General features: G+C 46.4%; 1 long non-coding RNA gene across 1 annotated transcript; it reads right to left on the bottom strand.

The window, feature by feature from the left end:
- Positions 1–27,141, bottom strand: LOC140192263 (uncharacterized). Its single transcript, XR_011884191.1, has 3 exons — positions 27,073–27,141; positions 4,532–4,617; positions 1–276 (listed from the first exon to the last, which is right to left on the bottom strand). It is a non-coding gene; the product is annotated as an uncharacterized lncRNA (long non-coding RNA).
- Between the last annotated feature and the right edge of the window lie 576 nt (positions 27,142–27,717).

Genomic DNA, 27,717 nt, shown 5'->3' with positions numbered 1-27,717 from the left:
ATGTTCCTCTTTAAGCTTTTCACCTTTCACCCTTAACCCACGACCTCTAGTTGTAGTCCCACCCAACATCAGTGGAAAAAGCCTGCTTGCATTTCCCCATCTATACTCCTTCTGTGACCCGACTGGTGGTGTAGTGGCATCAGAGTCGGACTTGGGGACAAAAGGTCCCCGGTTCGAATCCAGCCAGCTCCCCTGCACGCTGCTCCATGCCGGGTCACATACCTCTTCTTCCAGTCCTTATTCAGTGTGTTTCCACTTCTCTTCAACAGCCACTCCCTGCAAGAAAACACACCAATGAAGACCAGGATTCAGTTAGATTACTCCACTGCTCTCAGCTTGAGTGACCTTGAAACCAGAATCTTTCCTGTTGGAACAGCACAGGTCACACTAACACAGGAGCCTGGCAGATCAAGCACCATCTCCGGAGAGGAATAAACAGAGCCCTCATCAGGACAGACTGGAAAGGAAGGGGACAGAAGCTAGAATAAGGTGGTGCAGGGAGAGGAAGGAGTACAAGCTGGAAGGTGATAGGCGAGACCAGGTGAGGGGGATGTGAGAGGCTGGGAGGTGATAGGTGGAAGAAGTAAAGGGCTGGAGAAGAGGGAATCTGACAGGAGACCATGGAAGAAAGGGAAGGAGGAGGGAGGAAGAGAAGGGTAAGAGGGGAGCCAGCATGAGGGCTGGAAACAGAGAAGGAGGGAGTGGGGAAAGATTACTGGAAGTTGGAGGACTCGGTGTTTGTGCCATTAGGCTGGAGGCTACCCAGATGGAATATGAGATGTTGCTACACCAGTCTGAGTGTGGCCCCTTCGAGCAGTAGAGGAGACAACCAACACGCCAAAATGGGAATAGGAAGTTGTATTGAAATAGATAGCCACTGGGAGACCCTGCCTTTTGTGGCAGATAGAGTGAAGGTGCTTGACTGTATGATACCCCAATCTACGCTGAATCTCACCAATGCAGAGGAGGCTGCACCAAGTTACAGCAGGTGACCCTGGCAGACCTGCTGGTGAAGTATCGCCTCACACGGAAGAACTGTTTCAGGGTCTGAATAGTGGTGAGGGAGGTGGTCTAGGGGCAGTTCACAGGGATAAGTGGAGGAGGGAGATCAGTGGAGAGGGATAAGTGGACAAGCAGAAAGCGAGAGTTTGGGGGGGGGAAGGGAGAAGATGTGTTTAGTGGTAGGATCCCGTTGTAGATGGCAGAAGTTTTGGAGAGTGATGTGTTGGATACAGAGGCTCATGGGCTGGTAGGCAAGGACAAAGGGAACCCAGTGTGCTGCAATGACAGTGTTTTTTCAAATGTTGCAAAGATGGGCCAGTAGTAGTCATGGGATCCACTGCAAAGGCCCATGGATACAGCAGTAAATGCACGAAACTTCAAACAAAAGACCGGAGATGTTGGAGAAGCCATGGAATTAATTTTCACAGTTCAGAGTTGCAGCTGAAAGACTGGACTGGTGCATGATGGAAACAAGTCTAAAGACATATAGGAGCTGATTGGGTAAATATGATCAGTACTATTTTCTTGTATGGGGTGGGGGGCAAAACACTGAGACAGATTAGTTGAGCCAATTGGACTGTTTTGGAATTAAACTCCTATATAATACTATGGTGGCAAAGACATTTGCACATCAACAAGTGCTAATAAGAACAATCTGTGCACTCAGGAGAGAGACGTGAATACTTGCCACAAAGAAACAGCCGATCGAACCCAGATGCAAGACGTCATCTGACTGACTTGGCCTCCCCTCGTCCCTTCTCCACCCGCCCCACCCTTAAGGCTGATTTATGCTTCTGCGTCGGCTCTAACCTGTAGCCGATGCCGTAGCCTACGCAAGTGGCCTATGCTCTTGTGAGCATTTATACGTGTGCACTGGAGTGTCCGCGTCGCTCTGCAATTCACCGCCAAAACGCTCGTTGGCGGTGGGGTTTCTATGCCACTGTGTTGAGTTTCTTCGTGTACTTCAAACAGTGGCGACTGAAACTGAGCGCATCATGTTGCAGTTGGAGCTAATAAATGTTGAACAAGAGTAACTTTTATTGAAATTACTGCAGCGCAGAAAGGAGGGAAGACGTGGGAGGAGATAGTGTGAATGGATGGTGAATTTTCTGTGCTTGTCCGGCCACTGAGAGACAAGAAGCAACCAGAAATGAGTAGCAGGAAATGCAATGCTACCAAGCCAACCAATCAGTTGTTGCTGTCTGCGTCACCACAACGCGTGGTTACATTTTTGGGGAGGTGCACGTCAGGCTACGGCGTAGGGTACGCGGCTATGCCGTACTACAGCGTAGATTCAACGCAGAAGTATAAATTGGCCTTAACTCCTTTCCCATGGCCTAAGGAACATTTAAGTGACACCCACCTGATGTGGGAACACAAAAGAGGAAACTGACCAAAATAATTAAGAACCAGCAGGTAAAGATAGTAATATGCCTGAAGTCGTTTTCAGATACGTTTTATAAAAACACAATTGGTGTTTATAATGTAAAGAAACAATCTTTCACAAAGGTAAGGTCGAATTTGGAGCATCGTGTGCAGTTCTGTTTACCTACTTACAGAAAAGATATCAGTAAGATTGAAAGAGCACACAGAAAATTTACAAGGATGTTGCCAGGACTTGAGGAACTGAGCGAGATGGAAAGGTTGAATAGGTTTGGACTTTATTCCCTGGTGTGTAGGGGAATGAGGGGAGATTTTGTAGAGGTATCCAAAATTATGAGGGATGTAGATAGGATAAATGCAAGCAGGCTTTTCCCATGGTGGTAGGGTGAGACTAGAACTAGAAGTCATAGGTTAAAGGTGAAAGGTGAAATACTTAAGGGTGAACCTTCACTCAGAGGGTAGTGCAAATGTGGAATCAGCTGCCAGAGGAAGTGGTGGATAAGTACAAGTGATTGATTTCAACATTTGAGAGAAATTTGGGTAAGTACATGGATAGGAGGGGTATGGAGGGCAAGGTTCAGGTGCAGGCAGCTGGGACTAAGCGGAATAATAGTTTGGTATGGACTGGACGGACTAAGGACCTGATTCTGTGCTGTAGTGGCCTATGAGCCTAAAGGTGAATTATGACGGAACTGGAACTGACAGCTACACAGCAAAAGGTCCTGACACACTCGTAACAGCAGCATCAAACACTATTCGAGACCAGGCCGTGAAAGGAGATATTAGAACAGGTGAGCAGAGTTTGGTCGATGGGAAGTTTCCTAGGAGCATCACAGAGGTGGGGAGAGAGGCAGAAACGTTTTGGGAAGGGATTCCAGAGCCTGAGACACAGACAGCTGAAGGCACAGTCATCAACAGCAGAGCGCTTCAAATCATGGTTGAACAAGATGCTGGAATTGGGGGTGCAGAGATTTGTAGGAGTGGGAGAGGATGCAGAAACAGGAGACGGGATTGAAAACAAGAGTCTTAAGATTGAAATGTTGTTTAACCAGGAGTTTGGGTTGTTTGGTGAGGACAGAAGAGATGGATGAAAGGTCTTGGTGCGTGTTAGAACAAGGCAGCAGTGTTTTGGGCGATTAAAAATTGTTAGTTGTTAAACAGGAGATTGGGCAGGTGGTTTGACATTTTTTGGAAGGTGGTGCAGAGATAACAATGCAAGGTGGGAGTCTCAGAGTATGGGGACATCTGGAGAATTAGAATCCAGAGCTGGAACAGGGGAAGACAAGATTTGGGATACTTGGCCAGGAAAGGCTAAGTGGGCTAGGTGGGGTGAAGCCATGGAAGGATTTGTAAATAAGGACATGAATTTTGATATCAATCCCCTGTTTGCCAAATCAATGGAAGTCAGTGGGAGTAACTAAGGAGTATGGCGTAGAAGCATTTGCAGCTCCTCAGTATGGCCATTTGCAAGGGTGCTACCGGACCTCTTCCTTAAAGCTGTGGATCAGGGAGATCCCCGTCAACTTTTTGGAAGAGGTAATGTGAGTACATCTCATCCCACTTCATGGAATGGATTCTGAGTCGGAAGATGATCTTGGAGGGTTCTGAGACAAAGACCGAGGCCTGCTGGCTCTCCACTTCTCGGAGTTCCTCCCTAACATCCACACCCTTGACTGCAACAGGAGAAGATTGTGCAAGCATGTCAGAAGTTGACACAAGTCCTGCTGACCCTGTCTTGGTTTCTGAATACCTTTTCAGATGAAGGATCTCTTGATGATTTCCTTAATTGCTTCCTACTAGTGCTTTGGGAGTCAAAGAGGGACTTCATCATTCTCCAACCTGGCTAGGTCCTTCTTTAGCTCCTCGATAATCTCTGGTCAGCAGCTTGACATTCAGCTTCCAACTCCTACTGCCTGCCTTCTGGTCTTTCTGTAGGTACGACTCAGCCTGAAGGAGGTCGTGGTCAGTTTAATGTCCAGTTCCATGACCACCAGATGCTTCAGTTGTCCCTAGGCTGTGCACTGACCAAGTCAGCCCCAGCGGTCGCCTTTGTGTGAAAGTGGCTGTAGCTAAGTTGTGGCGCAGCTATAAGGAGACTCATTCGGTATGGATCAGTGCACCCTACACAGAGTTGGCTGAAACCCACCTGCTTAATTGGGATGCACAGCCACTTCCGATGTTATCTGCCTTACTGTCCGGACTACTCCTTTCCGTATCGCTTCCCCGCCGAGCCTGTGGAGGGAGCGAGAACACAGTATTGTAGGCAATGCTACAGGGGCAGCTCTTAACAAAAGCTGTATCCTAGGAGTCGCACAGTAACAGAACGAAACAGCCCTGAGTGGGTTAATCCCGTCTCAATCGTTAGACTAGCACTGAAAGAGGGCCAGATGTACGTAACCTTAAGCTGCTCCCAGCCTTGCAATGAGGATAATGTTTTTGTTCAGCTGACTGTTTCAGAGGTCAGTTAAGAGTCCATCACACTCTTGAGACAGAAGTCATGCACAGGCCAGACACAGTAAGGCTGGCAGAGTTCCTTCCCTGAAGGACATCAGTGATCCAAGAGAGTTTCTCTGACAATTCAATGGTTTCCCGCTCACCATTACTGATGCTACATTTTACTTTGTCCCCAAATTCCAGATGAGAATCGGTAAAATTGGTTTATTATTGTCACATGTGCGGAAGTACAGTGAAAAACATGTTTAGCACGCCACTGGTACAGATCATTTCATTACAGCGGCACATTGAAGTCGTATAAAAGAGTGCAGAATGAAGTGTAAAAGCTACAGAGAAAGTGCAGTCCCAGTAAACAGTAACGTGCAAGGACCATGATGAAGTAGACTGGGAGATCACAAGCCCGTCTTAGGGGACTGTTTATTTCATTAACTGAATCTAACTACTTAATCCATAGCCTGTGTCACGACAAATCTTGTTGACTTGTTGAGATGCTTCTTAAATGTTGTGAGAGTCTCTGCCTTCAGCACCCTCTCAGATAGATTCCCGTCACCCCCCTCTGCCTCCCCCGGAGAAAAAATTCCTCCCTCATATCCCCTCTAAATCTCTCATCTTAGTGGTGATGCCGTAGCATCTGTCATGCCAATAACACAACAGTGGTGGGGCTCATCAACAACGATGAGATGGCCTGCAAAAAGCAGGCGGAAGAACTGGAGACCCAGTGCCATGTAAATAACCATGTAAATCAACGTCAATAAGACAAAGGAGATGCTGATCGTCTCCAGGACAACTGGCACCACTCAGCACAGCACTGGAAACTGTCAGCAGTTTCACACTCCTGCGAGTGCACATCTCACACAACCTCTCATGGTCCCAGAACACATACTGCACAATGAGGAAAGCTCTCCAACACCTCTACTTTCTGAGGAGACTGAAGAGAGCAGGATTATGTACATCTGCTGTATACTCATGTCACTCTACAGGTACGCAGTGGAGATAATCCTAACACACTGTGTCACTGCTCAGTACAGACACTGCTCTGCGTCAGACAGGAAGTCTCTACAACGGGCAGTCAAAGCTGCCCAACATGTCACCGGTACCAGCCTACCCACCATCAAGGACACACAGTATATACAGAAAGGTGCCAGGAAAGGGCCAGTGACATCGTGAAGGATCCCACCCACCCTGCTCATGGACTGTTTGTCCCACTCCCATCAAGGAGGCTGTGTAGTATCCTCGCCAGGATCACCAGACTCAAAAACAGTTACTTTCCCCAAGCAGTAAGGCTGATCCACATGTCCACCCACTAACCCACCCCTCCACACTCCCAACCACCATTTCTTTATCATTTCCTATCAAGTCACCTTGTGTACAGACCCTCCTGTGCCTAGCGTCACTTTATGGACATATAATCAATCTATGGATATAAACTATTTCTATTTATTGTATTTTGTTATTATTGTGTGCCTTATCCTATTGTGGTTTTATTGTGCTACATCGGATCTGGAGTAACAATTATTTTGTACTTTACACTTGTGTACTAGAAATGACATTAAACAATTTTAAATCTTGAATCTTAAACCTGCACCCTCTTGTTTTAGACACCCCCACCAAGGCAAAAAGATTTGTATTAGCTCCAGCTCTATCAGGTCATCCCTCAGCCTCTTCCACTCCAGGGAAAACAAACCCAGCCTTCCCAATCTCTCCTTATAGCTCTAATGCTCCAACTCAGGGAATATGCCGGCAATTTCCTCTGCACTCTCTCCAGTGCAATAACATCCTTCCAGGAATGTACAGGCTACACCACCTAGCTCCAGGCTCCACAGGGGACTGTCTTGTCTCCCTTTCTCTTCACCATTTACACCTCGGACTTCAACTACTGCACAGAGTCTTGTCATCTTCAGAAGTTTTCGGATGACTCTACCATAGTTGGATGTATCAGCAAGGGAGATGAGGCTGAGTACAGGGCTACGGTAGGAAACTTTGTCACATGGTGTGAGCAGAATTATCTGCAGCTTAATGTGAAAAAGACTAAGTGGCTGGTGGTAGACCTGAGGAGAGCTAAGGTACCGGTGACCCCTGTTTCCATCCAGGGGGTCAGTGTGGACATGGTGGAGGATTACAAATATCTGGGGATACGAATTGACAATAAACTGGACTGGTCTAAGAATACTGAGGGTGTCTACAAGAAGGGTCAGAGCCATCTCTATTTCCTGAGGAGGCTGAGGTCCTTTAAGATCTGCCGGACGATGCTGAGGATGTTCTGCGAGTCTGTGATGGCCAGTGCTATCATGTTTGCTGTTGTGTGCTGGGGCAGCAGGCTGAGGGTAGCAGACACCAACAGAATCAACAAACTCATTCATAATGCCAGTGATGTTGTGGGGATGGAACTGGACTCTCTCACGGTGGTGTCTGAAAAGAGGATGCTGTCCAAGTTGAATGCCATCTTGGACAATGTCTCCCATCCACTACATAATGTACTGAGTAGGCACAGGAGTACATTCAGCCAGAGACTCATTCCACTGAGATGCAGCACAGAGCGTCATAGGAAGTCATTCCTGCCTGTGGCCATCAAATTTACAACTCCTCCCTTGGAGGGTCAGATACCCTGAGCCAATAGGCTGGTCCTGGACTTATTTCATAATTTACTGGCATAATTTATGTATTACTATTTAACTATTTATGGTTCTATTACTATTTATTATTTATGATGCAACTGTAACAAAAACCAATTTCCCCCGGGATCAATAAAGTACGATGACTACTATGCCTTCTGACTTTCTGAAGAAGCCTACCGTGTGGAACCTTGTCAAATGCCTTACTAAAATCCATATAGATCACATCCATTGCAATACCCTCATCTATATGCCTGGTCACCTCCTCAAAGAACTCTATCAGGCTTGTTAGACACGATCTGCCCTTCACAAAGCTATGCTGACTGTCCCTGATGAGACTATGATTCTCTAAATGCCCATAGATCCTATCTCTAAGAACCTTTTCCAACAGCTCTCCCACCACAGACGTAAGGCTCACTGGTCTATAGTTACCTGGACTATCCCTACTACCATTTTTGAACAAGGGGACAACATTCACCTCCCTCCAATCCTCCGGTACCATTCCTGTGGACAAGGGGACATAAAGATCCTAGCCAGAGGCTCAGCAATCTCTTCCTTCGCCTCGTGGAGCAGCCTGGGGAATATTCCGTCAGGCCCCGGGGACTTATCCGTCCTAATGTATTTTAACAACTCCAACACCTCCTCTCCCTTAATATCAACATGCTCCAGAACATCAACCTCACTCATATTGTCCTCACCATCATCAAGTTCCCTCTCATTGGTGAATACCAAAGAGAAGTATTCATTGAGGACCTCGCTCACTTCCACAGCCTCCAGGCACATCTTCCCACCTTTATCTCTAATCGGTCCTACCTTCACTCCTGTCATCCTTTTTTTCTTCACATAATTGAAGAATGCCTTGCGGTTTTCCTTTACCTTACTTGCCAAGGCCTTATCATGCCCCCTTCTTGCTCCCCTCAGCCCTTTTTTAAGCTCTTTTCTTGCTTCCCTCCCTAAACCTCACGAATGCTGCCTTCTTCCACCTGACTAGATTTTCCACCTCACTTGTCACCCATGGTTCCTTCACCCTAACATTCTTTGTCTTCCTCACCGGGACAAATTTATCCCTAACATCCTGCAAGAGATCGCTAAACATTGACCACATGTCCATAGTACATTTCCCTGCAAAAACATCATCCCAATTCACACCCGCAAGTTCTAGCCTTATAGCCTCATAATTTGTCCTTCCCCAATTAAAAATTTTCCTGTCTTCTCTGATTCTATCCTTTTCCATGATAACGCTAAAGGCCAGGGAGCGGTGGTCACTGTCCCCCAGATGCTCACCCACTGAGAGATCTGTGACCTGACCTGGTTCATTACCTAGTACTAGATCTAGTATGGCATTCCCCCGGTCGGCCTGTCCACATACTGTGACAGGAATCCGTCCTGGACACACTTAACAAACTCTGCCCCATCTAAACCCTTGGAACTAATCAGGTGCCAATCAATATTAGGGAAGTTAAAGTCACCCATGATAACAACCCTGTTATTTTTGCACCTTTCCAAAATCTGCCTCCCAATCTGCTCCTCTGTATCTCTGCTGCTACCACGGGGCCTATAGAATACCCCCAGTAGAGTAACTGCTCCCTTCCTGTTCCTGACTTCCACCCATACTGACTCAAAAGAGGGTCTGCTATATTACCCACCCTTTCTGTAGCTGTAATAGTATCCCTGAACAGTAATGCCACCCCTCCTCCCCTTTTTCCACCCTCTCTATCCCTTTTAAAGCACTGAAATCCAGGAATATTGAGAATCCATTCCTTCCCTGGTGCCAGCCAAGTCTCTGTCATGGCCACTACATCATAATTCCATGTATGTATTCAAGCTCTCAGTTCATCACCTTTGTTCCTGATGCTTCTTGCATTGAGGTACACACATTTCAGCCCTTCTACCTTACTGTCTTTACACCGTTTATTCTGCTTCTCTTTCCTCAAAGCCTCTCTATATGTTAGATCTGGCTTTACTCCATGCACTTCTTTCACTGCTCTATCGCTCCGGGTCCCATCCCCCTTGCAAATTAGTTTAAACCCTCCCGAACCATGCTAGCAAACCTACCTGCAAGGATATTGCTCCCCCTCGAGCTCAGGTGCAACCCATCCAATCTGTACAGGTCCCACCTTACCCAGAAGAGATCCCAATGATCTAAAAATCTAAAACCCTGCTCCCTGCACCAACTCCTCAGCCACACATTCAACGGCCATTTCCTCCAATTCTTACCATCTCTGTCACGTAGCACTGGCAGCAATCCTGAGAACGCCATCCTTGAGGTCCTGTTCTTCAGCCTTCTGCCTAGTTCCTGAAACTCACACTTCAGGACCTCATCCCTCTTCCTGCCTATGTCGTTGGTCCCAACATGTATCATGACTTCTGGTTGCTTTCCCTCTCATACCAGGATGTCGTGCACCCGGTCAGAGAAATACCGGACCCTGGCACCCGGGAGGCAACAAACCATGCGGGTGTCCTTCTCACATCCACAAAATCTCCTGTCTGCTCCCCTGACTATAGAGTCTCCAATGACGACAGCTCTCCTCTTCTCCGTCCCACCCTTCTGCACCACAGGGTCAGACTCAGTGCCGGAGGCCCTGCCACCGTGGCTCACACCTGGTCGGTTGTCCCCGCCAACAGTATCCAGGACAGTAAACTTATTATTCAGGGGAATGGCTATAGGGGTGCTCTGCACTACCTGTCTGCTCACCTTCGCCTTCCCCCCTCTGACTGCCACCCAACGACCTGCTTCCGACAGCCTAGGTGTGACTACCTCCCTGTAGCTCTCATCTATGACTGCCTCATTCTCTCTTATGAGTCAAAGGTCATCCAGCTGCTGCTCCAGATTCCTTACATGGTAAGGGAATGAGGATGAGGAATACTCACCCATGTTGCCTGTGAAAGATAGTGTGGCAGGAAACAGAGGAAAAGATGAACACAGAATCAGCTTTACAATCAGAAAGATTAAGCACTCTTTCTCCAAGAAACACTGGAACTGAAGATAGTTAAACGCACATACCAATGGATCATAGCATGACATTGTATGCACCATGACGACAGGTGCCGAGCACTCCCTCTTTGTACCTGCCCATCGGTTTGCTCATTGAGCCCACAGAAAACTAATAAAGAAATCATCATCTTTGTCCCATGTCCTTCATTTCTGGTGGTTAAGAAGGAGTATGGTGTTTTGGCAGGTTTTAGTCGGGGGATTACCGTGAGGTAATGTTGCAGCTCTATAACACTCTGGCTCGACCACTCTTGGAGTATTGTGTTCAGTTCTAGTTGTCTCATTGTGGGAGGGATGTGGAAGCTTTAGAGAGGGTGCAGAGGAGATTTACAATAGTGGTGCGGTAGCAAAGTGGTGACACAATTGCTTTAGAGTGCCAACAGTCCCAGTTCAATTCCCACCACTCCCTGCAAAGAGTTTGTATGTTCTCCCCGTGGCTACATGGGTTCCCTCCCATACAAGACGTACAGGTTAGGATCAGTGAGTTGTGGGCCTGCCAGAAGCATTGAGATACTTGCGGGCTGCCCTCAGCATTTCCACAAGCTGTTCATCTTTAATGCAGATGATGCACTTCATTGAACACACATCAAGGTGCTGGTGAACGCAGCAGGCCAGGCAGCATCTCCGGGGAGAGGTACAGTCAACGTTTCGGGCCGAGACTCTTTGTCAGGACTAACTGAAAGAGGAGTTAGTAAGAGATTAGAAAGTGGGAGGGGGAGGGGGAGAAACCCAGAGGATGGGCAAGGGGTATTGTGAGAGGGACAGAGGGAGAAAAAGGAGAGAGAGAGAAAGAATGTATATATGTATGTATGCATGTGTGTGTGTGTGTGTGTGTGTGTGTGTGTGTGTGTATGTGTATGTATATATATAAAAATAAATAACGGGTGGGGTACAAGGGGGAGGTGGGGCATTAGCGGAAGTTTGAGAAGTCAATGTTCATGCCATCAGGTTGGAGGCTACCCAGACGGAATAGAAGGTGTTGTTCTTCCAACCTGAGTGTGGCTTCATCTTTACAGTAGAGGAGGCCGTGGATAGACATATCAGAATGGGAATGGGACGTGGAATTAAAATGTGCGGCCACTGGGAGATTCTGCTTTCTCTGGCGGACAGAGCGTAGGTGTTCAGCGAAATGATCTCCCAGTCTGCGTCGGGTCTCGCCAATATATAGAAGATCCTCTCTCTAGAGATGCTGCCTGACCTACTGCGTTCACCAATAACTTTTATGTGTGTTGCTTAAAATTCCAGCATCTGCAGATTTCTTCGTGGATGTACTTCATGGTATGTTTTGATATTCAGGTGACAAATAAAGCTAATCTTTAAAAGTGAGTGGAAAGCACTGGTAGAGGCAGTTATGTTAGGGACATTTAAGAGACTCTTAGATAGGCACATGGATGCAAGAAAAATGGAGGGCTATGAGGAAGCGAAGGGTCAGATTGCTCTTGGAGTAGGTTAAAAGATCAGCACAACATTGTGGGCCAGAGGACCTGTACTATGCTGCATTGTTCCATGTTAATGTATTGTGAGAAGCCAGGGGCTTGTAGCCATGTATACCCATTTGATTTGTTCTGGAGGAACTGAGCAAGTTCTCAATCCAAAATATTGAGCACCCCTCTCCCTCCACATATGCTGCCTGACCGCTGAGTTCCTCCAGTGATTTGTTGGCTCCACATTACCGCATCTGAAGTCCCTTTTGTCTCCAGATCTAGTTAAACCTCATACATGGGGTGTGGCATCGAGGGGGCTGGCACTACTCCGGCTGCCCACTCGCCATCACAGAGCACACAAGCAAACTCTGGAGATCGGCAAAGCCAGCTGCTACCAGATGTGACCAGAGATCGAAGAGGAGAATCCACAATTCTGTATGTGGGGATCACTGATACCAGTGGGATGGGGCACAGAGGAAGAACAATTCATTCACTTGCCGGATTCTCCACGACTTCTCATCAACTTTTTAAAAAATATTATTTGCCCACAGGATGTGCGGTAGGCATTTATTGCCCATCCTTAGCTACTCCTGAGCAGTGGCTTGCTGGGCCAATTCAGAGAGCAATTGACAGCTAACGTACTGCTGAGATTCTGGTGTTTACAGGTCTTGCTGAACCAGGTGAACTTGGACATCAATCCAATGCTTTACAAACACAAATAATGACACTAATTTTTAATATTTGAAATTGTTCTAATGATTCAGATTTAAATTTCCCAGCTGCGATGGTGAGATATGAACTCGTTTTGATGGATTTAAGAGCGCAGTTCTCTGGGAGCAAGTCTAGCAACTTAGCCACTGTGCTACTATATATACTAATCACACCCATTAACTATCAACTGGTTGCAGCCACCCACAGAGACCTCTTCAAGGTCAGGATATCTGTGGGATGACCCACTTGGTATTGGAAGTTAAGAATGAGTTAACTCTCTGTGGAAAAACCTGTCCAGTGTTTGTCCATACTCTTTGAATGTCCAGTTGGCTTGGTAGACTTCTGTCTGAGGGAAACAACTCTTCCCACTAAGATGATGGTAATGCTGCACAACACCTCAGTGCTGAGCTCCCCCAGCATTTTGTGTGTGTTGTTTGGATTTCCAGCATTGCAGACATGTGGTTGGATTATAGCAGCTCAAGAGATAAGCTAGTGACTTGATACCACTGACACTCTCAGTGCAGTACCGAGGGAATGCTGTACGGTCATAGGTACCATCATTTGCCTGAGATGTTAAACCAAGACCCTTTGTAAACAGATTTAAGATATCTTACAGCATCAGTGATTTGGAGAAGGGAAGTTTCTCACAGTGTCCTGGGGCAGATATTTACCCCTCAAACAAGCGGCTGGTATAGCAGTTCGCATAACGCCATTACAGTGCCAGCAACCTGGGTTCAATTGCCACCGCTGTCTATAAGGAGTTATAGTTTGTTCACTCTGTGACTGTGTGGGTTTCCTCGCACTTTGCAAAGACATCTGGGTTAGTAGGTTTATTGGTCACGTGCACACAAGAGATTTTGCAGATGCTGGAAATCCAGAGTGACGCACACAGAATGCTGGAGGAACTCAGCACGTCAGGCAGCATCTATGGAGAGGAATAAACAGTCCATGTTTCAGGCGCAGAGCCTTCTTCAGGGCTGGAGAGGAACGGGGAAGATGCCAGAATAAAAAGTCGGGGGGGGGGGAGGAGGATAGCTGGAAGGTGACAGGTGAAGCCAGGTGGGTGGGAAGGGTAAACGGCTGCAGAAGGTGGAATTTAATAAGAGAGGAGAGTGGGCCGTGGGAGAGAGGGAGGAAGGAGGGGCACCGGGGTGGGGGAGGTGACAGGCAGGTGAGGAGACGAGGCAAGAGGCCAGAATGGGGAATCGCAGCAGAGGGAGGGAACTGGAAAATAAAATCTGTCATGGCATCGGCTTGAGAACACCTAGACAGAATATGTTGCTCCTCCACCATGAGAGTGGCCTCATTGTGGCAAAAGAGGAGGCCATTATCTGGTATGCCCGAATGGGAATGGGAATGGGTACTTACTTTAGAAATTAACCTTAGCTCTCTATTTTTCTAAGCTCCATATACCTGCCTAGGAGTCTCTTAAAAGAGCCTATCACATCTGCCTCCACCACTGTTGCTGGCAGCCCATTCCACGCACTCTGCGTAAAAAACATACCCTTGACTTACCTCTGTGTGGCGTGTGGCCAAGTGGTTAGGGCGTTGGACTAGCGATCTGAAGGTCATGGGTTTGAGCCTCAGCCGAGGCAGCGTGTGCATCCTTGAGCAAGGCACTTAACCACACAATGCTCCTGTCTACCCAGCTGAGAATGGGTATCGGCAAAAAAATGCTGGGAGTTAACCTCGCAATAGACTGGCGTCCTATCCGGGGCGGGGGAGGGGGGAGTCTCATACTCTCAGTCGCTCTCTGCCACAAGGCTTGTGACAGACTTTAATCTAATCTCCTTCCATATAACCATATAACAATTACAGCACGGAAACAGGCCATCTCGGCCCTTCTAGTCCGTGCCAAACTCACACTCTCACCTAGTCCCACCGACCTGCATTCAGCCCATAACCCTCCATTCCTTTCCTGTCCATATATCCATCCAATTTAACTTTAAACGTCAACATCAAACCTGCCTCAACCACTTCTGCTGGAAGCTCGTTCCACACAGCTACCACTCTCTGAGTAAAGAAGTTCCCCCTCATGTTACCCCTAAACTTTTGCCCTTTAACTCTCAACTCATGTCCTCTTGTTTGAATCTCCCCTACTCTCAATGGAAAAAGCTTATCCACGTCAACTCTATCAATCCCCCTCATAATTTTAAACACCTCTATCAAGTCTCCCCTCAACCTTCTACGCTCCAAAGAATAAAGACCTAACTTGGTCAACCTTTCTCTGTAACTTAGGAGATGAAACCCAGGCAACATTTTAGTAAACCCCCTCTGTACTCTCTCAATTTTATTGACATCTTTCCTATAATTCGGTGACTAGAACTGTACACAATACTCCAAATTTGGCTTTACCAATGCCTTATACAATTTCAACATTACATCCCAACTCCTATACTCAATGCTCTGATTAATAAAGGCCAGCATACCAAAAGCTTTCTTCACCACCCTATCCACATGAGATTCCATCTTCAGGGAACTATGCACCATTATTCCCAGATCCCGCTGTTCTACAGCATTCTTCAATGCCCCACCATTTACCATGTATGTCCTATTTTGATTAGTCCTACCAAAATGTAGCACCTCACATTTATCAGCATTTGCCATCTTTCAGCCCACTCTTCTAACTGGCCTAAATCTCTCTGCAAGCTTTGAAAACCTACTTCATTATCCACAACTCCACCTATCTTGGTATCATCTGCATACTTACTAATCCAATTTACCACCCCATCATCCAGATCATTAGTATATATGACAAACAACACCCAGTACAGATCCATGAGGCACACCGCTACACACCGTCCTCCAATCTGACACACGGTTATCCACCACTACTCTCTGGCGTCTCCCATCCAGCCACTGCAGAATCCATTTAACTACTTTGATATTAATGCCTAACCATTGAAGCTTCCTGACTAACTTTCCGTGTGGAACTTTGTCAAATGCCTTACTGAAGTCCAAATAGACAACATCCACCGCTTTACCCTTGTCAACTTTCTTAGTAACCTCTTCAAAAAATTCAATAAGGTTTGTCAAACATGACCTTCAATGCACAAATCCATGTTGACTGTTCCTAATCAGACCCTGTCTATCCAGATAATTATATATACCATCTCTGAGAATACTTTCCATCAATTTACCCACCACTGACGTCAAACTCACAGGCCGATAATTGCCAGGTTTACTCTTAGAACCCTTTTTAAACAATGGAACCACATGAGCCAATCCTCCGGCACCATTCCAAGCACCTTAAAACTGTGCCCTCTCGTGTTAGCCATTTCAGCCCTGGGAAAAAGCCTCTGACTATCCACAAGATCAATGACTCTCATCATCTTATACACCTCTATCAGGTCACCTCTCATCCGCCGCCGCTCCAAGGAGAAAAGGCCGAGTTCACTCAGCATGATCCCCACTCCAGGCAACATCATTGTAAATCTCCTCTGCACCCTTTCTATGGTTTCCACATCCTTCCTGTAGTGAGGTGACCAGAACTGAGCACAGTACTCCAAGTGGGGTCTGTCCAGGGTCCTATATCGCTGCAACATTACCTCTCGGCTCTAAACTCAATCCCACGGTTGATGAAGGTCAGTACACTGTCTGCTTTCTTAACCACAGAGCCAACCTGCGCAGCAGCTTTGAGCGTCCTATGGACTCGGACCCCAAGATCCCTCTGATCCCCCACACTGCCAAGAGTCTTTTTCTTCATTAATCCTTTTATTGATTTAAAAAAAGCATAAATACAATCAAGAGGAGAATTCATTCAAATATATATATCAGTAACAATATAATCCAAGATTAAGAAAGACATTGTCAAAATCATAGATATTGTTAAATTAGTGTAAAATATATAATTAAAAAATGAAAATAACAATTCTCTTAGCAGTTTATGAAGAGAAAGGAAAAAACATTGGGATTTAAATGAAAAGGAAAAAAAAACCCACTACACTAAAAGAAAACAAAAAAAGAGGACTGGGCATTCCATTTTGAGGATACGATCAAAAAAGAAAGAAAGAAAGACTTTTTGATCAAATCTAAAACTTTGAAAAAAGACAAAGAGTAATAAACAATTAAATAAAAATATTGGATAAAAGGTCACCATATTGCTAAGAGTCTTACCATTCATACTATATTCTGTCATCATATTTGACCGACCAAAATGAACCACCTCTCACTGTCACTTCTCAGCCCAGTTTTGCATCCTATCAATGTCCCGCTATCCACACTGTCCACAACCCCGCCAATCATTGTGTCATCCGCAAATTTACTAACCTATCCCTCCACTTCCTCATCCAGGTCAATTGGTGGCCACCGAGAGGTCCTGTTGTCTTCTGCTGGATGGACTGCAGGTGCTCGTCGAAGTGGTCTCCCAATCTGGGCCGAGTCTCACAGGTGAAATGTCGCCTCACCTGGAAGGACTGTTTGGGCCCCGAATGGTAGTGAGGGAGGAGATTCAGGGGCAGGTGTGGCACTTCTCCTGGTGGCCACCAATTTTAATTCTATTTCCCATTCCCATTCCAACATGTCGGTCCATGGCCTCCTCTTCTGCTGCAATGAGGCCACAGTTGGGTTGGAAGAACAACTCCTTATTCTGTCTGGGTAGCCTCCAACTTGATGGCATCAACATCAATTCCTCCTGCTTCCGGTAATGACCCCCCACTTCACCATTCCCCATTCCCATTTTGCTCCCTCACCTTATCTCCTTACCTGCCCATCACCTCCCCCTGGTGCTCCTCCCCCTTCCCTTTCTTCCATGGCCTTCTGTCCTCTCCTATCAGATTCCCCCTTCTCCAGCCCTTTATCTCTTTCACCAATTTCTCAGCTCTTTACCTCCCCACTCCCCATCTCCTGGTTTCACCTATCACCCACAACCTTGTATGTCCTCCCCACCTTCTTACTCTGATCCAATCTATTTTTTTCTAGTCCTGATGTAGCATCTTGGCCCAAAACGACAACTGACTGGTTCAAGCTGACGGGAAGGTGACAGTAACTCAAATCACCTCACATTACAACAGTGGTGTGCAGAAGAGCATCTCTAAACACACATGTCGAACCTTGAAGTGGATGGTGAAGAATACCATTTTCACAATACCAGTAATATTACTGGAAAAAAAATAAAGTTTACTTGCAGTCTCTGCAGAAGTAAACATCATGGTACTTGCAGCTGCCTAAATTGACTTACAGTGGCAGGAAAATATTTGGGCACCCCGGGTCAAAATTTCTGCTACTGTGAATAGTTAAGTGAGTAGAAGATGAACTGATCTCCAAAAATCATAAAGTTGAAGATGAAACATTCTTTTCAACATTTTGAGCAAGATTAGTGTATTATTTTGGTTTTGTACAATTTTAGAATGAAAAAAAGGAAAGGAGCACCATTGAAAAGTTTAGGCACCCCAAAAGATTTGAGCTCTCAGATAACTTTTACCAAGGTTTCAGACCTTAATTAGCTTGTTAGGGTTATGGCTTGTTCACAGTCATCATTAGGAAAGGCCAAGTGATGCAAATTACAAAGCTTTATAAATACCCTGACTCCTCAAACCTTGTCCCAACAATCAGCAGCCATGGGCTCCTCTAAGCAGCTGCCTAGCACTCTGAAAATTAAAATAAATGATGCCCACAAAGCAGGAGAAGGCTATAAGATGATAGCAAAGCGTTTTCAGATAGCTGTTTCCTCAGTTCATAATGTAATTAAGAAATGGCAGTTAGAAGGAACAGTGGAGGTCAAGTTGAGGTCTGTAAGACCAAGAAAACTTTCCAAGAGAGCTACTTGTAGGATTGCTAGAAAGGCAAATCAAAACCCCTGTTTGACTGCAAAAGACCTTCAGGAAGATTTAGCAGACTCTGGAGTGGTGGTGCACTGTTCTACTGTGCAGCGACACTGAACAAATATGACCTTCATGGAAGAGTCATCAGAAGAAAACTTTTCCTGCATCCTCACCACAAATTTCAGCATCAGAAGTTTGCAAAGGAACGTCAAAGCAAGCCTGATGCATTTTGGAAACAAGTCAACGGTAGAATTGAGTTTTCTTCAGTTGGCAATTCTCCTAGCAGTGCCAGGATTTGTTTTTCTCAAAGACCATTTCTATATTTTAAAGATTCTTTGCTTCCTGCAAGGGAGGAGGTGTGAGGTTATTTGACTAACAATTGGTGGTAAGGTAATTTAGATTAGAAATCAATTAAAGCCAATTGTATGGACAACTGCCAACTTGCCCTTTATTTGTTTTGCCTCGGAGAACAATTTAGAGTGAATTCTTTTTTTTATCCTAACTTGCCCAAAGAGGTGAATATTAATGTACTGGGATCATGAATGTCATTCTGTGTCGTTGTTCTTTACTGTGTACATTGGAACAAAAAGTCTGTCATACATAACTGTTTCATTAAATAAATCACAAGACCCACCCAAACTGAAATTTGTGGCCACTGATTATAATCAATGATGGGAAGGTTCAAATAATGAAATGCTTCAAGTATTTGGGATAGCTTCATTTTATCAGATTGAACGTTTTAATCAGTGGCTGATGTCATCACAGTGGCTGGTGACATCACAGTGGCTGGTGACATCACAGTGGCTGGTGACATCACAGTGGCTGGTGACCACATTGGCTTTAAATCAGAAACGATGAGAAATATTTTGGTATTGATATCAGATAAGAAGCACAAACTGTTGTGTCTCAGTCTTCAGCTAGGAAATACTAGAGAGCTAAAGAGGTGATAACTCCGAACAAATGGTGTTGGGATGGAGCAGATGCTTGCTCAGGCAGGATGAAGAGGAAAGATCTCAGATAATTCCGAACTTGTTAGCAAGTGTTCAGTGTACAGGTGGCCCCCGTTTTTCGAACGTTCACTTTACGACACCTCGCTGTTACGAAAGAACTACGTTAGTCACCTGTTTTCGCTGACAAGAAGGTGCTTTCACTGTTACAAAAAAATGCAGTGCGCACCCCGAGCAGCGAGAGTGGCGAAAATAGCGTTCAGCGTTTGTTGTGAAGCGAGCCGTTATAGTGGCAGCGCGCACCCCGAGCTGCAAGAGTGGTGAAAAGCCAAGCTTCTTCCCCGGGAACTACACTCAGTATCTCAGCATTAAGCTGTCATAGCTTTGAACTGCGTGAGATTCTCGCTACAATTGACAATGCTGCGATGATTGCAGGAAAGTATGACTTTAACTTTGAAAGGGCACGTAGGTTCAGGGCAGGTTTGCAGGATGTTTTGAGTGCCTACAAAGAACTGTATGATAGAAAGATGTGTGAACCTTCCAGCGTGCTGGCCGTCTTCTTGACTCTGCTAAGTGAAATTACGCTGTACATCAGAGGTCCCCAACCTCCGGGCCGCGGACCGGTACCGATCAGTGAAGCATGCAGGGTGCAGCGGTAGCCGGAACGCACCCAGAAAAAAGCCGAAATAAACAAGGTAATTAATTAGGTGCCGCCCGGCACGTAAATGTCGGCCCAGATCAGAGACGATGCAATCAGCACCTAATTAATTAAAACCCATAAAAGTTGCTGGTGTACGCAGCAGGCCAGGCAGCATCTATAGGAAGGGGTACAGTCGACGTTTCAGGCCGAGACCCCTCGTCAGGACTAACTGTAGGAAGAGTTAGTAAGAGATTTGAAAGTGGGCGGGGGAAGGGGAGATCCGAAATGATAGGAGACGACAGGAGGGGGAGGGATGGAGCCTAGAGCTGGACAGCTGATTGGCAAAAGGGATATGAGAGGATCATGGGACAGGAGGCCTAGGAAGAAAGAAAGGGGGAGGGGGGAAGCCCAGAGGATGGGCAATAACGGATGGGGTATGAGGGGGAGGTGGAGCATTAGCGGAAGTTTGAGAAGTCAATGTTCATGCCATCACGTTGGAGGCTACTCAGACGGAATATAAGGTGTTGTTCCTCCAACCTGAGTGTGGCTTCATCTTTACAGTAGAGGAGGCCATGGATATACATATTGGAATGGGAATGGGACGTGGAATTAAAATGTGTGGCCACTGGGAGATTCTGCTTTCTCTGGTGGACAGAGTGTAGGTGTTCAGCGAAACGATCTCCCAGTCTGCGTTGGGTCTCGCCAATATATAGAAGGCCACATCGGGGGCACCGGACGCAGTATATCACCCAAGCCGACTCACAGGTGAAGTGTCACCTCACCTGGAAGGACTGTTTGGGGCCCTGAATGGTGGTAAGGGAGGAAGTGTAGGGGAATGGGTAGCACTTGTTCCGCTTACAAGGATAAGTGCCGGGAGGGAGATCGGTGGGGTGGGATGGGGGGGATGAATGGACAAGGGAGTCATGTAGGGAGCGATCCCTGCGGAAAGCAGAGTGGGGAGGGAAAGATGTGCTTAGTGGTGGGATCCCGTTGGAGGTGACGGAAGTTACAGAGAATTATTTGCTGGACCTGGAGGCTGGTGGGGTGGTAGGTGAAGACAAGGGTAACCCTATTCCTCGTGGGGTAGCGGGAGGATGGAGTGAGAGCAGATGTGTGTGAAATGGGGGAGATGCGTTTGAGACCAGAGTTGAGAGTTGATGGTGGAGGAAGGGAAGCCCCTTTCTTTAAAAAAGGAGGACATCTCTTTCATCCTCGAATAAAAGCCTCATCCTGAGAGCAGATGCGGCGGAGACGGAGGAATTGTGAGAAGGGGATGGCATTTTTTCAAGAGACAGGCTGAGAAGAGGAATAGTCCAGATAGCTGTGAGAGTCTGTAGGCTTATAGTAGACATCAGTAGATAAGCTGTCTCCAGAGTAGAGACAGAAAGATCTAGAAAGGGGAGGGAGGTGTCGGAAATGGACCAGGTATTCAAGGTTAGTATTCAAGGACTCGGAGCTAACCTCGATTAGTATGCCTCAGCTGTCACGGACTTTATTTGGAAATGCACGGAGGACTGTGAGTCTCGCAAGGTGATCCGGGTATTCCCCAACCGGAAACCTTGGATGAATTATGAAGTCAAGTCCCTTTTAAAGGCTAGAGCTGTGGCTTTTAGGTCCGGGGTTACCAGTCACTACACGGAATCCAGGTGTGAACTCCGGAAAGCCATTAAGGGCGCCAAGAGGCAATATCGAGCCAAGTTGGAAGCCCAGGCTAACCAAAGGGATGCCAGTAGACTATGGCAGGGTCTGAATGAGATCACTGGGCGCAAAGAAAAGGCTGGGAATATCAATAACTGTGGCGCTTCTCTTCCTGACGAACTTAACGTATTCTACACAATATTCCAACAGAAAAGGAGCGTCCCGTTCCCTCTGGATGAACTGGACCTGGTGGCATCGAGATTCATCGTCACCGAGGAGGACGTTAGAAGGGCCTTCCTGAAGATAAATCCAAGGAAGGCAACGGGCCCAGATGGCGTCCCAGGACGGGTTCTCTGGGCCTGTGCAAGCGAGCTAGCTGGAGTGTTTGCTGACATCGTCAACTGCTCCTTGCTTCAGTCTAAGATCCCCTTGTATTTTAAGAAGACAATGATAATCCCAGTGCCGAAGAAGAGCAAGGTGGCATGCCTGAATGACTATCGACCTGTGGCTCTGACATCAATTACTATGAAGTGCTTCGAGAGATTGGTTTTGGCACACATCAACCACAGCCTACCGGTCAACCTCAACGCTTTGCAATTCGCCGACCCGAGCAACAGGTCAACGGCAGATGCCATCTCTCTGGCCCTACGTTCCTCCTTAGAACACCTGGAGAATAAAGACGCATACGTAAGGCTCCTTTTCATTGATTACAGCTCTGCCTTTAATACCATTATTCCAAATAAACTGATTCCTAAGCTCCGGAACCTGGGCCTTAGCACTCAGATCTGCAGCTGGATCTTCAACTTCCTCACAGACAGGACCCAGGCTGTGAAAGTAGGGGACAAGCTCTCCTCTACAATCACTCTGAGCACTGGTGCCCCACAAGGCTGTGTACTCAGCCCCCTGCTCTACTCACTGTACACCCATGATTGTGTAGCCAAGTTTCCATCAAACTCAATATATAAGTTTGCTGATGACACAACAATTGTAGGCCGTATCTCGGGTAATGATGAGTTTGAGTACAGAGAGGAAATTAAGAACCTGGTGGCATGGTGCGAAGACAATAACCTATCCCTCAACGTCAGGAAGACGAAGGAATTGGTTGTTGACTTCAGAAGGAGTAGCGGACCGCACGACCCAATTTACATCGGTGGTGCGCAAGTGGAACAGGTCAAAAGCTTTAAGTTCCTCGGGGTCAGTATCACAAATGACCTGACTTGGTCCAACCAAGCAGAGTTCACTGCCAAGAAGGCCCACCAGCGCCTTTACTTCCTGAGAAAACTAAAGAATTTTGGCCTGTCCCCTAAAACCCTCACTAATTTTTCTAGATGCACCATAGAAAGCATTCTTCTAGGGTGCATCACAACCTGGTATGGAAGTTGTCCTGTCCAAGACCGGAAGAAGCTGCAGAAGATCATGAACACGGTTGCAGCACATCACACAAACCAACCTTCCGTCCTTGGACTCACTTTACACCGCACGCTGTCGGAGCAGTGCTGCCAGGATAATCAAGGACACGACCCACCCAGCCAACACACTTTTCGTCCCTCTTCCCTCCGGGAGAAGTCTCGGGAGCTTGAAGAATCATACGGCCAGATTTGGGAACAGCTTCTTTCCAACTGTGATAAGACTGCTGAACGGATCCTGACCCGGATCTGGGCCGTACCCTCCAAATATCCGGACCTGCCTCTCGGTTTTTTTGCACTACCTTACTTCCCATTTTTCTATTTTCTATTTATGATTTAAAATTTAAATTTTTAATATTTACTATTTTTAACTATTTTTAATATCTTTAAAATTTAATATTTGTAATCAGGGAGTGTGAAGCACAAAATCAAATATCGTTGTGATGATTGTACGTTCTAGTATCAATTGTTTGGCGACCATAAAATATAAAGTTTAAAGTATAAAGGTAAACTTGAGGGCAGGGTGAAAGTTGGAGGCAAGGTTAATGAAGTCAGTGAGTTTAGCATGCATGCAGGAAGCAGTGCCAATGCAGCGAGCTCAGCATTAATTAGCTTGTTTATTTCAGCTTTTTAAAAGAAATGTGCTGGGTGTGTCCTGGCTACCGCTGCACCACTGCATGCTTCGCGGATCTCATTCTCTGCCGCTCCAAGGAGGAAAGACCGATTTCACTCGGCATGATCCCTAATCCAAGCAACATCCTTGTAAATCTCCTCTGCACCCTTTCTATAGTTTCCACATCCTTCCTCCAGTGAGGTGACCAGAACTGAGCAGAGTACTCCAAGTCAGGTCTGACCAGGGTCCTATATAGCTGTAACATTACCTCTCGGCTCTTCAACAGAGTTTACCAGTAATCAAGCCTGATCTGGCTTGATACCCGAATCTGCGGACAGTTCTGGATCAGTGTGTGCACACACTTGGCTGGTGGAGGGTGTCTGCAGCAAAGCCTTCCTCTTCTAAGCTGTTTGGTTTCCCTGTTTTCTCTCAGGCTTCAGATTTCCTGTCATGGCCACAGAACTAACCAGCGTTCAGCAACAGTCTGCACTCTGCAGACCGCTGAAGACCGGAATCTGCTAACAGAGTTCCTCAGTTCGAGGAACCAGAAGTAAAAGCTGAAGCTGCATGTGTTCATTTGGGTGCCTGGGTTACAGATGGTCCCAATCTGGCTCAACAGTGAATTCACCCTCCCTGACAAATAGAAATTTCCACATCTTAGCTAGCCCTACAATGATTATAATTCAATAAAAACTACAACTTCCACTTAGACAGAGCCTGCATTGTCCCAAGAGAGCCTGTAAAAAGTGTGAGACCGTCACATCAAGAACCATTAAGACGATCAAAGGTAGGGGTTCTGAGGAGGGTTTTAATGGAGGTGGAGAGGCTGAGAGGTGTGAGGAAGGGCATCTCAACTGCCAGTGGCCGAGTGAGAGGAATCATGAGATGGGAAACAGAGGGGATCAGAGGTCTCAGCTAACTTTCCGATCTAGGAAAGGGACAGCACAGGAAAGGATGAGAAGGGATGAGAATTTTAAAACCGAGGTGCTGCCAGGCTGGTAGGAAGCAGGCCGGGGTGACAGGGCTCCGTGCAAGTTAGAGGACATCAGCATTATTGAAAAGTGGGGTGTTGGCTGTGAAACGCTCTCACAATTCCCAAGGCTATGAAACTCATGCGAGCAAAGTGCTAAATAAATAAAGCTGCAGTTGCTGGAATGTGAAACTAAACGAGAGGTCCTGGAACAACTCATCCAGCAAGCAAGTTCTTCCAGTATTTCTGTTTCTTTCCTTTTATCCCCCCTCATTTGGGAAGGTGCAAGAGGTCGGCCCATTCAAACAACACTTAGTGTAATATTCAACTGCTCTCAATCACCTTAGTGAAGTTCGGGTTTTACCAAGCATCCCGTCTCATTTTGTACACAGACTGAACCCTTTGCCCTGGTGTGGGATACCCCTTTACATCCGTTGTGAGCAGAGACTATGTACAGTAAGAATTAAATAGGAGGCCGTCACTGGTCACAGATACTGCTCTGTTTTCACCAGAGTGAGGTAAGACATCACTCCAATAGAACCAACCTGCCTCCAAGGCATTGTGCAAAGTAGGCAGATTAGCAGGAAAAGCACTGATTACAAGCCCCACAGACAGCGAAGGCTCCCAGATGTTATAACTGGTCAGTGCCGATACGATCAGCAAAAGGAATACTGTGGCTGCAGAAAACATCTATTCCTGGTCATTACTCACTGACCATTATGGGGCTGAAATTCAATCAGGGATGAATGTAACACCATTCCCAGCCAAACAATGTCATAAATTCACAGTGAAGTATTACCACTAGTAGAATCACTTGCAACATGAACAGAAACTATTTAGTTCACTGAGCCTGTAGTGGTCTTACTGAGGTCCCTCCATTTGAGTCGTGGCGCAGTGGACAACATTCCTTGGGTCAAATTCAAAGCCCCTCCAGAGTCTTGACTCGCGCAAATCAAAAACACAAGAGATTGTGCTGGAAATCTCGAGTAACACATACAAAATGCTGGAGGAACTCAGCAGGTCAGGTAGCATTTATGGAAAGGAATAAACAGTCAGTGTTTCTGGCTGAGACACTCCAACAGGACTGGAAAGGAAGGGGAAGAGCCAGGATAAAAATATGGGGGAGGGAAAGGAGGACAAGCTCGACGGTGATAGATAAAGCCAGATGAGGGGAAGGTAGGTGGGTGTGGAGGCTGGAGGGGGCATGAAGTCAGAAGCTGGGAGGTGATAGGTGGAACAAGTAAAGGCCTGAAGAAGGAGAAATCTGATAGGAGAGGAGAGCGGACGTTGGGAGAAAGGGAAGAAGGAGGAGTATCAGAGGGAGGTGATAATCGGGTGAGAACAGAAGGGGTAAGAGAGAGCTAGGGTGGGCAATGGAAGAAGAGGGAAGGGGAGAGAAGATACAGAAATCAATGTCCATGCCATCAAGGTGAAGGCCACCCAGACGGAATATGAGGCGTTGCTCCTCCAACCCGAGAGTAGCCCCATCGTTGCAGTAGAAGAGGCCATGGACCAACATGTCGGAATGGGAATAGGTTTTGGAATTAAAATGGTTGGCCACTGGGAAATCCTGCTTGTTACAAATGGAGCAAAGATGCTCGACACAGTGTACCTCAATCTACGTTGGATTTCACCGATGTAGAGGAGGCCACATCAGGAGTACCGGAAGTAGTAGATTTCCAGACTGCAGCTAGTGCTGCCTCACCTAAAAGAACTGCTTAGGGCTCTGAATGGTGGTGAGTGTGGTGAACCATGTTTATATGTTGTAACTGGGTTACCTGTCTGGACAGGCCCCTCTGCTGACTGCTCCTGTGGCTCCTCCCACACACCCCTGAATAAAGGTGATTGTGTCACTGCTCCTCCCTCAGTCCAGGGCAGATGCCCAGCATGGACGTTAGGCCATTTACTGTTAATAAAAGCCTTTCAGTATTTACTCTACTTCCAGTTGTTTGGAGTAATTGATAGTGCATCAGTGAGGGAAGGTGAATGGGCACCTTTTGTCACATGCAGGGATATGTGCCAGAAGGGAGGTTAATGAGGAGGGTCAAATGGACAAGATAATCACAGTGAGAGGAATCTCTGTGGAAAGCGGAGAGCAGGGGAGTGGGGTGGGGGGGAGGAGCGTTAAGATGGGTTTGGATGGTGGAATCAAGGCTAATGATCTGCTGAGGGTGGAGGTCCAAATAAGACATTGCACCAGACTCTGTCTGCACATTCAGATCCTGTCACAAGTAAAGGGTCAGGGGAGTTCTCCAGTGTCCTGGGACTGATACTCACCACTAAAATATACAATTTGGTCTGCGTTACACTGCTGTTTGAGGGAGCCTGCTGTGTGAAAACTGGTTCCTATGTTTCCCACATTACAAAGATTCTAAATTCCGATATATCTCCTTGTTGGCGAAATACAGTTTTGTCCTGGAAGGAATGTGAAAGGATCGGTTTTACATTTATCCTTCCTCCATACTATTTGGACAAACTGCAAAGGGCAAACACTGAGTGCCAGACACAAAGCCATTACCTTCATTAAACACTCGATTCACATTGAGTCCATATGTCGTGCAGGTCTCATAATACATGCAGCGTTTCAAGTCAACGCAGAGTTTACGTGCCCGGGGATCATCAATGACTCGTGGATTGGTGGCACTAATTGCATCTGCAAGTGAGGGAGGCAAGGCTTTTAAACGTCAAATGACAGACATTGAGAACTGCTCCATGACTAATGCCCTGGATGCTAATAAACTTACTCATATTTCAAGGAAAACAAGCTCCAGTTCATATTATTAGATTTTCATAGAGAAATGATTGGAAATGACGCAAGAAGAGAGAATTCTGGGAAGGAGAAGGAAGCAATCCACCATCTTAAAATGTAATACTTCTCCAGTAACGTTTCAAAAAAAAGGAAAAGCAAACATTAAAACTGTAACTAAATTGCTCTCAAAAGGAAAAATATTAAATGTGAGATTTACAAAATCACTAACAAAAAAGAGTACTATCATTTAAGAATGTGAAAAATACCTACACTCACAAAATCTCTCACCCTAACAATGGGGGTTTCTCCAATATATCTGGACCAAACACATCCACTAACAATTTAGAAAAGTACTTAGTAGGATCTCCCGTCACAACATCTTCAGGAAAACCGATTATTTGCAGATTCTGTCGT

The sequence above is a fragment of the Mobula birostris genome, unplaced genomic scaffold (assembly GCF_030028105.1).
Source record: "Mobula birostris isolate sMobBir1 unplaced genomic scaffold, sMobBir1.hap1 H_1, whole genome shotgun sequence".
NCBI classification, from domain to species: Eukaryota; Metazoa; Chordata; class Chondrichthyes; order Myliobatiformes; family Myliobatidae; genus Mobula; species Mobula birostris.
The sequence above is the reverse complement of the archived record's forward strand: the minus strand, read 5'-3'. Positions and strand labels throughout refer to the sequence as shown.